Below are 6324 nucleotides of genomic sequence, written 5' to 3'. Positions count from 1 at the left end.
GAGCAATTGTTTGCCATCGTGCTTGCGTGTAAGCTGCACTGTGCATGCCCTGCAATCACGGACGCACATAGGATCCACCACAGAGTGACAGGTTGTCACCATTTGGGGGTGGTGACGGGGGTGGTAAGTGAAAAGCAGGCGTATCTGTCCATTTAAACACCGTTACATGGGCGTGCATGAATTAGCCACTGCGAGTACATATGCTGCTCTGCGTGTCAAAAGAGCCCCCAAGGCTGCAGCAGGTCAGAGCTGCCATAAGGCCAAGATGGCCACCGATGTCTGGCATCTTTATGTTCAGGTTATGTTTGCAGACATTACCATATTTTCGCAGCTGTGATTGCATTAGCGTCCGTCTCTGAATCGGGCCCTATGACCGCTGACGCAGCAAAGTTTATAGCCCTGTCCGTGTTCTGCAATGTTCTGTACTGTAAGTCACTTTTTTTTTTGTTCTGTTCATACGGTTTTTGTACTCTGGGCCTGATTCAGAGCCGGACGCTATTTGCGCTCACTCGTTCAGAAAAAAGGGGCGGCTATTTAAATTGAGCGCTCGCTCTTTGCGGTCTGTTGACGCCTCTATGTCTGAGCGAGCGAACGAAACATGCGCTCGCTGTTTTGTAAAGACGCCCCCTGGCCGCTCGCATCCTATGTCATCTCCGCTATTTATTAGATTAATCGAGTACATCGAAAGGCGTCTGAACTGCTCACAGTGCTTGTGGTTGGATTTTCCTACCGCAATCATGCGAACAGTTCAGGCTAAGAAACAACCAAGTGACGTGGTCGATGACGCTGCTTTGTTAATTATGCATACCCTTAAAACGCCCGTTTTGACCGTTTGGCACTCCTGCATTCGTATCACCACTCCCCGTTTTCAAGCACCTTCCCCTGTTACCACCCACAAACGCCTCATCCTGTCATTCAAATTAGCAGGCACTCTGTATTTTGCGAGCGCTCGATTTCCGACCGCAATGACTGGTTGGTGCATGCGCATTACGACCCATACGCATGCGCAGATGTGCGAACATCGCTCGGAGCGAACGAGCGGCTGCTTACGAACGGCTCTGAATCAGGCCCTCTGTAAGGTGCTGCGGACCCCTTGTGGCACCATATATATATAAAGAATAATAATATTACACAAGGTAGTTCTTTGTCTTTTCCCATATTTATTATTACATATAAGCCTCAGCTAGTTTTTATTTGGCTTTTAGGGCACAATATATATTTTTTTACTTCTTATATACTACACATATATTAAGCAAACCAAACCTCCACAGTTTTCATCATGTACATTTTTCCCCCGAGGTGCAATGCCTGGGACATTGGCTTATGTTGCCCCAGGACATAAGTCCTTCCCTGTGTAGTTACCAGTGGAGAATATGGACCTGACTCTGAGTCAGATTCTTATGTCCACAGCCGTCATCATTAGTGTATCAGGACTTACGTCAGCCCCATGCTGGGTGTAAAAGATTTAGCTGAAAAAGACGTCCCTTCTCTGCCCGTACACGTTCACGCCAGGAAGTCCTCTTACACGCCCACCACACAGAAAAGTTCCATGCACTCTAATTGTTGCCACTCAGAAACACCCATTGCATGAATAGTATGGTCCCCACTGACAGAATGCTCAATCCGTACACACCTGTAATCTCTGCCAAGCCTCTGATTGGCAAGTAGAAGAGTTTGGGGGGTGGTGCAGGGATGGCGTGCGTTCCTGGAAATGGAGGCGTGTCGCCCCATTTTCTGGAAGTGCTGAGGTCAGGGTCTGTGTTCATGGATGCAGACTTCCTGGCCTCGCAAGCTGCCAGGACCCGGTCAGGCTGCGGTAAGCTTCAGCTACCGCCGCCTGGCCAAAGGGACATCAATCACAATTGATGGTGATCTCAGGCTGCGACCTTGGTTGCAGCGCTGGGATCATGCAGATGCAGCAAGGAGGTGTCTGATTACTAAAGACACCTCCTGCTGCATTTGCATCTGAGATGGACAGAATTGTGCAGACGCTCTGCAATTACGTCCATCTCTAAATCAGGCCCTCTGTCCGTGTCTATGCACAAAGGCGGATTTAAAAAAAAAAACAACATTTAAGAATGAAAACATTATTTAATCAAAGAATAATTATTGAAAAATTATTTTCAGATATGATTGTGGTTCTAGCGCTGCCATGTTACATATTAAATAGACTCCCCCAAATTAGTGCAGTCTTACCGCGAGGGGTGTGTTAGGATCTGAGTTTGTTGTGGACCCGGGTTATTACCAGGAGCAGACACCTGAACAGACTTAGACTGAAAAGTGGGTTTTTTAATGAGTGAACTTGAAGACATGTACACTGATAATATAAAGTCCAGAATATAGATGGGGAGGTGATGACTTGAAACTGAAGCGAAGCAAGAGTGGGTAATGTCCAGGTAGTGACAGAAATAATAAAAAGTATTTGTAATCCAAGTGGTCACTGCGAGGCTGCAGACAGGATATCAGGTTCCAAATTGATACTGGTGTGATAAAATCCAGAGAGGTTATGGAGTAGTTGAATAACTGATGAGTAGCACTGAGATGGCTCAGTGTAGATACAGGATAGCTGCAGAGAGCTAGGCGCTGTTTGGGCCTGTGAAGTTTCTGTTTATTATCATTCTCACTTGTACCTTCCTCTTATATCATCCCCAGCATCTCCTGGCCTCCCCTATCTCTTCCCTGGCCCTTCCCCATGAGGCCATTCCCCTTTTTTGGGTGCATTATGTCCCTTTGAAAAATGAGGGGTGCGCCAATGCTCTTTCTGGCACAGGGCACCAAAAAATCTAGTTACGGCTCTGGGACCAGGGTTAACTGCACACTCAGGTCTTTAGGCAGGGAGAGGGTTAATGGAAGGTGCAGGGTGGTTCCAGCAGGAGACTGGAAGCAGGCAGAGCAATGCAGGCTGCTTGGAAGCTGGGATCCAGCAAGAGCACGGTGAGCACGGACCAGACAGGTCTCAGGAGTACAGGAACTCTCTCACAGCATACACTGTGAAACACGTTGCACTGGCAACTATGGGGAGCTCTGAACTCCCTTAAGTACTCAGAGCAGGATCGTTAATGGTCAGAGAGAGCATGTGACACACCAGGATTGGATCAACTAAGTCACATGACCAGGACCAAGATGGCGGCGACCATACCAGAATGGAAACACCACAGGCTTACTCCAGCCAGAATGACACAGTGCCTGCGGAACACCTCGCACAGCCAGGGCCGGATTAACAGGGGGGGCGACCATCCCTGGGCCCCCACACGTTAAGGGCCCCCACACCCATCGGGGTTAAAGTGGACCGGAGGAGACGGAACCAGTTCCGCCTCCTCCGGCCAACCTAACCCCGGCGCCGCAGGGAGGCTCCATTTACCAGGCCGGGCGCCCAGCTCCCTCCCCGCAGCTGGAGTCGGAGGCTGTGAGCTCCAGCTTCTGGCTCACGCAGTGCACCATAGTGCAGAGGAGCAGCCGAGCGTACTGTAGCGGACGCGGGGCTTAGCTTAAGGTAAGTATGAGCTTTAATTTATTTTTTTTAGTGCAAGAGGCCTACTGGGGCCATTACTTTCGGGGGGCATTACTCGGGGGGGAGCATTACTACTGGGGCATTACGCGGGGGGGGAACAGTATTACTGGGGCATTATGCGTGGAGGCATTACTACTGGGGGCATTACTCAGGGGGGAAAACTACTTCTGGGGCATTACTCGGGGAAGGGGGAGGCATTACTACTGGGGGCATTACTGGGGGGGAATTACAACTGGGGGCATTACTCAGGGGGGAGGCATTACTCGGAGGGGGAGGCATTACTACTGGGGGCATTAATCAGGGGGCATCACTATTGGGGGCTCTACTAGAGAGGGAGCATTAGTATTGGGGGCACTAATAGAGGGGCATTTCTACAGAGGGCTATACTAAAGGGGGAATGACTACTGGGGACATTACTATTGGGGGCACAACTACATGGGTATTACTACTGGGGGATTTATACAGGGGGCATTACTACTAGGGCATTACTATTGGGCACACACCCAATTACTACTGGGGGCATTACTATTTGGGACACAACTACAGGGGTATTACTACTGGAGGCATTTATACAGAGGGCATTACTACAGTGGGCACTACTAATGGGAGTATTGCATAGGGGGCAGTACTACTGGGTGCACTGCATACGGGGCACTGACACTACTGGGGGCTCTGCATAAGGTCCCCATTGCGCATACCCCCAGTTTGTCACATTTAATAGGGGCTCCCGCATGTTTGTTGCCCAGGGGCCCCCACAGACCTTAATACGGCCCTGCGCACAGCCAACGCCTGCCGCCAGACACCAGCTCCTCCGCCGGAAGGACCACGCCACAGCGCCCTCACAGGTAATACCCTTCATCCCCTATGCCGGGAAACCCTGGTCGTGACAGGGTGTTTACTGCAGGCGTTAGTGAAAAAAAGAACTAATGATTTATTAAAGAAAAAAATTGTTTCCTTGCCATCCTTAAGTTCCATTATGTGGCATTGAATGCAGTTATTACTCCATTCATCCATGCTACTTCTGTGATCTCCAGTAACCAGCCATGGTTCTACCTATCACCTACAGCAGGTATCTCCGATACCTGCTGTGATCCCTCCATTACCGCGGACAGCCGCCTCCCCCATAGGTTTCTAAGGGGGATGCAAGGCTGCCAAATTTACCAATATCCGGCATATGATGCATTCCAGATATTGGCCCCCGCAGCTAAAGCTATCTGAAAATGGCTTTCGCCTCTGTAGCCTATGGGCTACACTGCGCACTATTAGCTGGCGGAGGGATCCGCCAGAACCCTCCCTGGCTATGGCGGATGTGCATGTGCAGTCCCTTTCTGAGCCCATGTCCCTGCAGTTACTGGCATGCCTTGATCGCATTGCAAAAGCGATCATTGATAAATGGGCCCCCAAGTCTCCTACTAAAGTTTTTATGATTATTGTTTGTTTCCTTTGTAATGATCTGATTCAGTCTGGCAAGTCTGCACTGAATACAGACCTCTACATTGATTAACTTAGGGCCTAAATCAGACGTGCTCGCAAGCGGGTCGATGTTAGGCCAGTGCGCATGTGCACGACAGAGGCGGCTCCGTCGTGCGCATGCGCGAGACCCGGATAGCGACGGGCAAGCCGTCGCTATGGGTCTCGCTACAAAGGGAGCGAGCTGTCGATGGTGAGTGACAGCACGCCCCCTTTGGTGGGCGTGCTGGGGGCGTGGCTGGCCAGACGGAGGCGTTCCCATGGGAACACCTACCGTCTGGGGCTGGCCCCACTGACATCACAAGTGATGTCAGTGGGAGTGCTTTCGGCTCTGATAGAGCCGAAAGCACTCCAGGGCTTGCGGCAACAAGACCCTACCACAAGGGTCTTGTCGCAAGCCCGATGGTCGCGATGGTCTTGACCATTGCGACCATCTTTTTGGCCGCTCGCTATAGCTGTGGGTGGTTACCCACAGCTATGCGAGCGGCCAGGAGGCCGCTCTAAAATTCAGAGGGACGGCCCTGATTCAGAGCGAGCGCTCTGTGATTCCTGTTCTTTATGAGGCCTTACATATCTGTACACCCAACTATGAAATTTGACCCTGTCCCTTTATTGCAAAAGCCACCCAAAACTAATTGTATACACATAATGAACACTATAGTGTAGTTTTGGTACACACACACACATTTTTATATATATATATATATATATATACACAGAAAACCCAGCACTCACCATGTTTAAACACTCACAATGATGTATAAATAAGTAAATAAATAATGGGGATTTAGTTCATGGATTGATCAATGCATTTAAGCCCGCAGCCCACATCACGGGACCCCACTTTCTGCAGGTCCTACACTATCCGTCACACTGATGGAAACCTGTTAGCTGCTATCACATAGTTTAGACTGAAATTTTTTTACCTGGTTTAAAGCTCACCTGCCAGCTAATGGCTTTTAAAAGGTAAGGCAGTCACCTGACATAGCTTCTATCACACTACCAAAAAGACAGCTGACACAGGTTAATATAAACGAGTTTGCACATAGGGTGCATGGGAAAGCTATGATCACAAAAGGTTAATAAAAATTAACCGCATAAACAAAGTCAGAAATCCACTGCACTCACCACTCCTAGATTTGGGGTGCAGACCTGCACTCGCCATTCCCAGGACTGGGGTGCAAGTGGCCTGTGACCACATTGCTTAAATAAATAAAAACAGAAAACCCAGCACTCACCATGTTTAAACACTCACAATGATGTATAAATAAGTAAATAAATAATGGGGATTTAGTTCATGGATTGATCAATATATATATATAATCAGATGTCCTGACTCGCTG

This window comes from Taudactylus pleione, unplaced genomic scaffold, assembly GCF_031769625.1.
Source record: "Taudactylus pleione unplaced genomic scaffold, aTauple2 ptg000129l, whole genome shotgun sequence".
Taxonomy (NCBI): domain Eukaryota; kingdom Metazoa; phylum Chordata; class Amphibia; order Anura; family Myobatrachidae; genus Taudactylus; species Taudactylus pleione.
The sequence above is the reverse complement of the archived record's forward strand: the minus strand, read 5'-3'. Positions refer to the sequence as shown.